At 37.8% G+C, this 10,172-nt stretch overlaps 1 pseudogene; it reads left to right on the top strand.

Annotated features, from left to right (window-relative positions):
* The first annotated feature begins 637 nt into the window (after positions 1 to 637).
* LOC104851339 lies at positions 638 to 1,357 on the top strand (annotated as a pseudogene).
* The last annotated feature ends 8,815 nt before the right edge of the window (positions 1,358 to 10,172 follow it).

Below are 10,172 nucleotides of genomic sequence, written 5' to 3'. Positions count from 1 at the left end.
GGTTCAAAAAAAAAAAAAGTATGATATGGGTGTCTGCAACCCAGTATGAGGAACCAATTAATTATTGTTCCCTAGTCCTTGTAGGATCATGACTAAAACCTCCCCTAGTACTTGGGAGGTGTGGTACAAATAGGGTTGGAGTTGCTTCAGTATGGACTTCAGTAGTCAACCCCAGTTTTGACCTTGACTTGGTCTCAATTTTAGAGTGGTCTTGATGCATGGACAATGCACGTTTAACAATGAAACCTCTATTCCTTAGCAAAACCCTTAGTTCCGTCTTTTTGCACACTATGTCTTGTCAGGAACAAGTGATGTGTTGCAAAAAATGAGGTTAAGTAGAGATCCTCTCAATGTTTTACTTGAAACCTGTGGGGAACACTTATTAAAGCAGCTTTTGTGATTTCCTGAATTTGGCTAGCAGAAGCCTGGAAAAAAGAAAACAAGGCAAATGTGTGAATGGTTTTTGCCAGTTTGTTTTTTAATTATGTAATTTATAAAAATTTCTATTTTCACAGAGCATAATTAACTTTTTCTTCTTTTGAAAAATAGAAATGGGGGTTCTGGCTCAGCCCCTGGAAGCCTGTCCATTCTCACACTGGGCACTTCCCCATCCCATCCTCTGGCCTCAGTGTCCACAATGGCCAAAGCCTAAGATCACTTCTTTAAGCTGCTGCTAATTTGGGACTCAATACTTGTCTGATTACTCATTTTGTAGAGGACAACTTGAACACCACCTACATCTCTACCATGGGAATTGATTTCAAGATCTGCATCATAGACAGAGGGGAAGATCAAACTGCAAGTCTGGGACAAGGCTGGCCAAGAGCTATTCAAGACAATAACTGCTGCCTATTTCTGTGGAGTCAAAGCCATTATTTTAGTATATGACATCACAGATGAGAAATCCTTTGAGAATATTCAGAACTGGATGAAAAGCATCAGAGGGAATGCCTCAGCTGTGGTGGAGCACTTCTTGCTGGGGAACAAGAGTAACAGGGAGGCCAAGAAGAATGAGTAGGCTGATAAGTTGGCTCCAGAGAGTAGAATTTGGTTTTTTGAGACATGTGCCAAATCTAGCATGAGTGTAGGTGGGGCTTTCAGTTCCCTGACCCAGGACATCTTGCTCAAGTCAGGAGTCCAGAAATTGGGGAAGTGTAACAAGTTCCCCAGTGCAGACCTGAAAAAATCTGTGACAAGAACACCAGTAAGTACTCCCTGGGCTGAGGGCTTTTCTTGCCTTCTGCCTTAAAATCTGAGGGTGAGCCTGAAGGATGCAGGGCTGAAGCCTGTCTGGGGGAAACAGAATGGGGACTTGGAGGGATAGATGGACATGTGGTAAGGAGAGTGGAGAGAAAAATGGAGAAAAAAAAGAAAGGGAGAAAATAAAAGAAGGAAAGCAAGGTCAGGGAGAAGGGAGGGGAAAGATTTAAGCAAGAGAAAGAAAGTAAGGGAGGCAAGACCAGATGGAGTAAGAACAGAAGTCTGGATGGCCTCAGGGCTTGAACTTTCCCTGTGTTTTCAGGATAAACCTAAATGTAAATATACTGATTTATTATGCTACTGCATCAAGTTTTAGGGTCCTTTATGAGACTGGTTCAGCACCACTCTCTGAAGACTTGTCACACTGCATGGTCTTTTTCAGTATTAAATGCCACTATTGCCACAAATGTATAAAAAGAAAGAAAAAGAAAGAAAAAGAAAAGAAAAATAGAAGCAAAGATCAATATATGAGGAGTGAATATTTCAGCTCAAATTGCAAGCCAAATTAAAAGATTTTTTTGCTGTCAGTACAGTAGAAAATAATCAGAAGAATGTTTTGCTTTATCAGACTATATTCTTAAGTAAGCTAAATGTTGTGGGTTAGAGAAAAGAAAGTAGTCTCTGGTCCTAGAATACCAAGAATTTGGACCTGCTGACAGTTCCCTGGCCCCCCTCCCCACATCTGGGGGACAGCATGGTTTGACTTGTGACAAACAGGGCCAAAGAAAGTCCTGGAAAAAAATCCCTGAGTTCCATCTGTAATCTAAAAGCTGCAGACCCCTGAGGATCTAACGGGATTCAGTGAGGTTTTTGGCAGTGACCTATGGTGACATGTGTCCACTGATGGCCAGAATCCTGGGACTTGAAGGTCATCCATGCACTCCTTCCTTGCTCACCATCATTCCTTGGAATTGTATGAGAGTCCACAACTGTGACACAACCCCAAGAAGACCTGGAAAATTTAAGAATGACTTAAGTTCGTTCTTAAGTCAGAGTCAGAATTAAGTCTTGGTTCAGAGTCAGAAATTCAGTCCCAAAAAGTAAAGGGAGAGAGAGAGAGAGAGAGAGAGAGAGAGAGAGAGAGAGAGAGAGAGAGAGAGATCTTAACAAATAAGTCAAAGTAACATAAAGCAAGGAGGAACAACAAATGGGTGGCAGAACTCCAAACTCCACCAATAAGTATAAAATAAAAATAAAAAATAGCAATACAGGAGTAGAAAAAATTGGGTAGGAAGGGGGTTAGGTGTGATGCAGAAGATTCAAAATAATAATATGGAGAGAATAGTAGCTTGATACAGGAGAAGTGGAGAGAGGGGGAGAGAGAGGGAGAGAGAGAGAGAGAGAGAGAGAGCAGGATACAGAAAATTAGAAACAAAAGGAGGACTTAATGTAGTTATTTTTTTAAAAAGAGTTAAGAAATAGAATTTCTGTGGGATCTCGAGGTAAAGAAACTATATAGAAAAATGAGAAGAGGGAGAGAACCCAGAAACCAACAACATCAAAACAAATAGAAGTAAAATCCAAATTTTAAAAAATCCTGAAAACAAACAAAACACAAAAAACAATCAAACAATACCAAACCAAACCAAATAATACAATAAAAAAAAAAAACCTCTGAAGATATCCGACAAGAACTCAGTTTAAACACTCCAACGAGAGAATGTACATGTGTTTCACATGTAAACCTCTTTGCTGGAAAGCCTGGGAGATGGCAAAGACTGGCATGACACTAGGTTCTTACTCTCTTCTTGCTACAGTTTCTTCATGTTGTGTGTACCCACCTGCTTGGTTCCACAGACCCTGCCACTCTGCTTGGGGTCCCTAGTCCACAATGAGCATTCATAGAGGTTCTGCAAGGAAGGCCAGTGGTTGCAATTCCTTCTCAACTGCGTTGTCACAGAGTCCCCATGATTTTGCATAATTCTCCATTGCAGTCTGGTTGCAGGTTACCCCAATGCAGTGTTCCCCACATACAGGTGTATACTCATGTGGCAGACATGGCATGCTGGAGTACACAGCAGGAATACAGCCAACTCTGTCTGTGGCTCAGTCTGTGTTTGGGGCAAGTGGTTGTGACTCCACAGTCCATTAACATGCAGGACTCACGATAGGCTATTCGGTCGCACTGCCTACATCTCAGCTAACTTGCAGTTCACAGAGATGCTTCCAGTTGCTTTGTGCATGCTTGTCTTTCACTGGCAGGCCCTGGGGACAAGGGGTCCATTTAGCCTCGTGTGGAGTACTAGGATTGTGTGTGTACACTCCAGTGAATTGGTCAGTTGTCTGCATGAGTAAAGCTCATGCGCTGCTCTAACTCAGCTAGCAAGCCCTTTGCCTATATATCCTCTCTCTGGCTTGAGTCTGGTTGGGGGCTGGCCCAGTCTACCATATGTGCTAGAGTAGAGAATACAGCAATGCTGCTTTCCCCAGTATTTGGAAGGGGAGGGTATACATGTGAGGACAATGAACACAAACTGTGCCCCAGGAATCTGGTCTCTGCAGCAATAGATTTTCCCTCACTATCCAAGATGGCGGCTCCCCAATGGGGCAGGAAGCAAGGACTGGCCGGGGTGCTACTTCCCTTTTTTATTGTCCATTTGTATGACTTGATCTATGTATCTATCAGCTTTCCTTATTAATGTTCTATTTCAGCATGAAAGCCTCTGTCCCACTGTCTTAGTCAATGCTTAGTAGAGTCAGATGTAGAATGAATAATATCTGTCTGCATGCTGGAGCCCCGAAGGATGCAGTTGAAGGCGTGGAGTCCATGGCAATATTCCTTGCAAGTCCATATCAGGAGGCCAAAGGATCTGAGATCGGAGGCTGAAGGATCTGTGCCAGCAAGGCCCAAGGATCAGGGCTAGATGCTGAAAGGTTTGTGCCAGAGACTGAGGGATCTGCACTCGAAGTCAGGAGACAACGTCCTAGATGAAGACTAGAATTGAAGCTCTCCTGAAGAAACAAAACAGCCAAAGCTGTCTTGAAGAAGAACCGCTAAAACACTTCCAAAGAAAGCAGCTGCGATGAAGCGCCTCCAAGAGAGATCAGCTGGAATCCTTCCATCCTGTTCTCCTTTTATACCATTCCGACAACAATCTTCCTTAAAGTAGGCCTTCCATGCGCAGAACCATGTTGACTCAATTCAGCTGGGCGTTCCCCACCCAAATTGACAATTTATCAGTTAATCACCACACCCACCTTCCAAATACCTTCCTTCTCAGTGGCTTTCTCCTGAGCTTCTCCAATGCATTGCCTCCTCTAAATCAGCCATGTTGTCTCTCCTTATTTGGTTTTATGAGACAGTGTAGTTAAGGCTGCCCTTGAACTCACTGTGTAGCCTAAGCTGGCTTCAAACTCAACTATCTCTTTTCTTCTCCTTCACATTCTTTCATTTTTTTCCTCTCTACTTTCGCACCCTCCATGACTTTGTCCCACTCTATTTGGTGAAATGCTAATATCTGAAATTTCAAAAATATGTGTACATTTCATTCGATAATATGCTAATAAAAAGTTGATTCTTTATATCGTAGGAAAAATTCAAGTGATGGGGGTGACAATGTAGCTCAGGGGTAGAGTACTTGCCGGGTATTTGTGAGGCCCTGGGCTCTATTTCTAGCAGCATGCTTGCCTTTCAGTTTCCCTTCTAGCAAGGCTTATAAAACTATACTTACATAAAAGTGATTTATATGTTTAAACAAATCATATTATCTTTACTTTTATCACTTAACTATACGTATTTCCCTAGGAAAGAGTACTATAAAAGATTTGCATCACATGCACTCTGAAGAGGTTGTCCCGAGACCCCCATTCTACTATTCTAGCTTTCTCTGGGATGGAAAAGGAGGCCTACACAGTTAAATATCAGTACTGGAGAAACATTGCTTCCTTATAAGCTGTATGTCTCTCAGAGGACAGAATGTTCACACCAAATAAATGAACTTCTTTTTCTTCTTTAGTCATTCAGTGTTACAGGATATATCATTCTTTTAAATTATAATTTTTTTTTTATTTTGCAACACTAGGCTTGAACCCAGGGGAACTCTACAAGTGATCTACATGCCCAGCACTTTTAAGTTTTGTGTTTTGAGACAGTGTCACCAAGTTGCCCAAGGTGGCTTCTTGATGTTGGTCTTGGAAATAATTTTTTGAATATGACACCAAAAGCATACACAATTTACAAGTTTTTGCACAGCAAAAAAATAAAAACAGTAAAACACTTAAAATGGGATAAAATATTTGGAAATCATATATCTGACAAAGAATTAATATCCAAAATATGTATGAACTCTCACAATTCCAAAGCAAGGAACAACAGCAGACAAAACACAAATAATCCAGCTTTCAAAGGGACAAAGAGCCTGAATAAACTTTTCTCAAAAGAAAGCATACAAATGATGAACAGGTAAATGGAAAGACAGTCAACGTTCCTAACCATGAGAGAACTGCAAATCAAAATCACAATGAAATATTCCCTCATACCTGTTAACATGGCTTCTCTCAAAAAGACAAAAATGAAAACGAGTGTTAGTGAGGATGTGGCTAAAGGAGACCTCTTGTACATCATCGATGGGAATGTAAAAAGACATAACCATTATAGAAAACTTTATGAGATTCTTTAAAAAAAAAGAATTACCATATGATTCAAAAATTCTACTTTGGGTATATATGCAAAATAAATAAAACCACTGTCTCAAAACAAACCAAAACAAAAACCCCTCTGCCCTTCCACATTCACTGGAGCAGTAGTCACAATAGTCAAGTGGAAATGACCTAAATGAATAAAGATCATTACACTTATGTTTTATCCCTCACTTCCAGAAAAGGAGGCCCTGTTATTTGTGACAACACAGATACATCTTGAGGTAAGTACAGAAATACAAGTACTACATTATCTCAGTTGCATGTGGAATCTAAAATAGTCAAAGGAGAACATAGAATTGTGATTGCTGGGGTGGGAAGTTGAACAAGAAGGAAATGGAGAGTTGTTGAAAAAAGGATCCAAATTTTCGGTGATGTAAGAGAAATGAATTCTGGGGATCTAATGTACAGCAATGCGCTCTATTATATGCCTATAATTTGCTAAGCAAGCAAAAAGTATTTCCAGCACAAAAAAATGATAACTATGTGCGATGATAGATGTGTTATTAACTTGATTTTGGTAATCATTCCAGTATACATGTATATCAAATAATCATGTATGTCTTAAATGGATGTGATTGCATAATTGTACAATAAGCTTATATTATTTTGTCAGTAATACCTGGATTAATATAATCAACTGATTTTTGACAGAAGAGCAAAGCTAATATAATGAATAAAAGAGTTTTTCAAAGTCAGTGCTGGAAGAACTAGACATCTGCATGTAAAAACACGATTGCACACACAGGTCTAACACCTTTCACAAAAATTATCTCAAAATGGGTCATGGGCCTAACTGTATAACAAAAACTATAAAATTGATAGAATATAACACAGAAAACCTTGAAAATCAAGGTAATCTTGGATAAGGTGATAATATTTAAAATTCAACACCAATGTCATTATCTGTCATAAAATACCAGTAGGCTGCACCTCATTAAAATTATATTTTTCAGTTCTGAGAAAGATGCTGCCAACCTAATGAGAAGACAATCCATAAACTTAGAGAAAACAGTCCTGGAAAACACCTGATAAAGGACTGTCATCCAAAATATACAGGGTACTTTAAATTCAGCAATATAAAAAAACACATTGAAAAATGAACAAAAGATCTGAATCTACACCTTACTAAAAGATACACAGATAGGAAATAAGCAGAAGAAAAGATGCTCCATATTGTATCTCATTAGGGAACTGTAAATTAAAGCCACAATGAAACACCATATCACATCTGTTGGAATGACCAAAATCCAAAACACTGGTAGCCAAATGCTGGAGAGGAAGGGAAGGAACAGGAATTCTCATTCATTGCTAGTGGGGATGAAAGATGATATGCCCACTCGACGGTGGCAGGAATCGAACTCAGGACCTCACAGTGGGGAGGCAGGCGTGGTGACACTGGGCCAAATCTGTGGCCCTGATATGGCCACTTTACAAGACAGTTTGTCAATTTCTTAGGCATCTAAACATACTCTTGCCATGTGATATAACAATTACACTCTTTGATATTTACCCTAAGGAAATGAAAACATATCCACCCCCAAACCTGCACATGGATATTTCTAGCAGTTTTATTTATAATTTCTAAACCTTGGAAGCTACCAAGATGTCCTTCAGTAAGCAAATGGATCAATAAATTATGGCATAAATACACAATGGAACATTTTTCAGTGCTAGAAATAATCTATCAAGCCATGCGAATGTATAGGTGAAACCTAAATGTATACTACTGAGAAGCCAATCTGAAAAAGTTACATATTGCATGACTCCAACTATGTGACAATCCATAAAAGGACAAACTCTGGAGACAGCTGAGATCATTGGTTGCCAAGGATTGGGTTGGGGGGATGCATAGGCAGAGCACAAAGATTTTTTAGGCAATGAAAAATATCTTTATGATGTTACAATGGTGGATACATGCTATATATTTGCCAATATTCATAGAATGAAGCTTAATACAAGCTGTGGACTTCGGGTGATATCACTGAGTCAATGCAAGTTCATCTTTTGTAATACATGTACCACTCTGGCATAGGATATTGATAGTGGATAGGTTTCATGTGTGTGTTGGTGGTATAGGGAAACAACCTGTACTTTCCACTCAGTTTTACTGTGAATGAGAAACTATCCAAAAAATTAAAGTGTAGGTTTTAAAAAGGGGGAAAATGAGTTAAAGGCATGTATAAGCATTTCACAGAAGGGGAAACACAGATAGCTATTAAACACATGAGATTTCTCAGCTTCATTGGTGGTTTGGAAAATATGGTAAGGCCTAAATTAAATATAATTTTGTATATATCCAGTTGTCAAAATATTTCATTTTTTAGATGTTTTCTGAGGATGTGGATTGACAAGTTGTCTTATATATTGGTGTTGGAAATGGATTTAACTCCTTAAGTTGAAAAATTACATAGAGTGTGACCAAAGTAATCCGACTTCTAGATGTACATATGAGAGACACTCCCCCAACACACAGTGCTACCGGACTGACAGTGGTGTTGGTGAAACATCTTGTAAACTTTAAATGAAGTGTGTACGAGAAATGTATGGGAAAAAGAAATCAAAGGAATTCTTAAATCTTATTGACACAACTTTCATTCATTGCACACTGTGAAATATATACATATATATTATATATACACATACTGTGTGTGTGTGTGTGTGTGTGTGTGTGTGTATTTTGCTGGCGGTAAAACCCAAGGCCTCATGCATACTAGGCAAATACTCCACAACTGAGCCCTCTGCATATGTATTATTACATAATGTGTTTATTTTGTGCTAAACTTGTATGAGAGAGTGTATTAATATAATTTAGAACTAGATTTTCATTTCTCAGGAAAAGATGGTGAATGTGCAACATTTGAGAAGACACTTATCAACACTTGTCATCAGCCATGGGGATCATACTAGTATTACTGACTACCTGAAAACAGAAATCTGTTACAGAATCATTAGCATCTACTTCAAATTTTGCTGTTATTGAAAAAGTGTACCTGAAGGAGATTGAAGGTATATTACACTACACTTTTCACTGAGATGAAATATTCACTCAAACTTAATTTTGTTAATTTTCACTTTGAAGTTTTCTGGGCGTGTATATAAAAGCTAATGCAATAGCTATAAAGATACTTGTGTTGTGAAAATAAGAGGAATTTCTCATGAAAATAAATAGGCCCAGATACTTCAAGAAGAAAATAGGTATTGCTGTAATTGTTCTTTTTCCTAAGTTTATGTAATTAATATGAAGCTTTTGAGTGTGCATTCCACTGAAGATAAAATGTGACACTAATGTCAACAACATTGAAAATTTAATTAAAAGTTAAACTTTAAGTAAAAGTTTTTACTTTTGAGAGTATAAAATGGTTGCAAATTTTGTTAGAGCACAATATCATGGTTGAAAACAATGTTCTCACTACAATGAGAAATGTATAAATCCAAAAGATGTTTGTACTAGGTCATAGTGAATACATAATTCATAACTCTATCCAGAAAAGAAATAATAGTCTACAATTGAAATGAGAAATCTAAATATTATAAATATTTTTAAATATTTTAACACACAAAATAAGCTAACTATGAAATGTTTGTGATGAAGCTGACATTGGAATCTGAAAATACTTTAATATAGCAGTATGAATTTTCTCCTCTTCTTTTCAGCCTACTTTTAAAATATTTGTGCCCTTAAAAAACGATTTTTTAAATCATCCTAAGTAACTTACAATAATATTAAACTTGTATGTAAATTAGCCCCTTCAAATTTGGTTGCATTTTGTGTAAAATCCCTGGAAAACTGTGAATACTGAAAACAAAACTTGCAAACAATAAAGACTGGAAACGTGTCTGAAAAAAAAAAGAAGGAATTGAAAAAATGGAATGATATTAGCACAAATAGTGGACACTATTTAATTTAAAATTTCTATTTTTAGGTATTGGAAAATCTCAGCTTCTGGAAAAAACGTCTTTTAATGGAGTTCTGATTTTTAGTTCAATAAATTATAATCAGCAACAAAACAAAGACCAGAGGGCTCTAATTTTGCAACACTCAAATATGGCAAAACATTCCCAAGTATCGCAGTGATAATGTACTGCCTCCTTTTAGTCTTGTAGAAGTATCTATTAAAAAGGGAATCAGAGGAATCTTTTGGTAAATATTTACACACTTCAGTATTTTAAACAACTTATATGCTACTTAGCAGTTAGAAGAATATGTTCTCAAGGAAATGTTAGACAACCTCCTTTTCATTATATACCTTCTCAAGGAAGGACACAATACT

Source organism: Fukomys damarensis, unplaced genomic scaffold (genome assembly GCF_012274545.1).
Source record: "Fukomys damarensis isolate Sample0158 unplaced genomic scaffold, DMR_v1.0_HiC HiC_scaffold_39, whole genome shotgun sequence".
Taxonomy (NCBI): domain Eukaryota; kingdom Metazoa; phylum Chordata; class Mammalia; order Rodentia; family Bathyergidae; genus Fukomys; species Fukomys damarensis.
The sequence above is the reverse complement of the archived record's forward strand: the minus strand, read 5'-3'. Positions and strand labels throughout refer to the sequence as shown.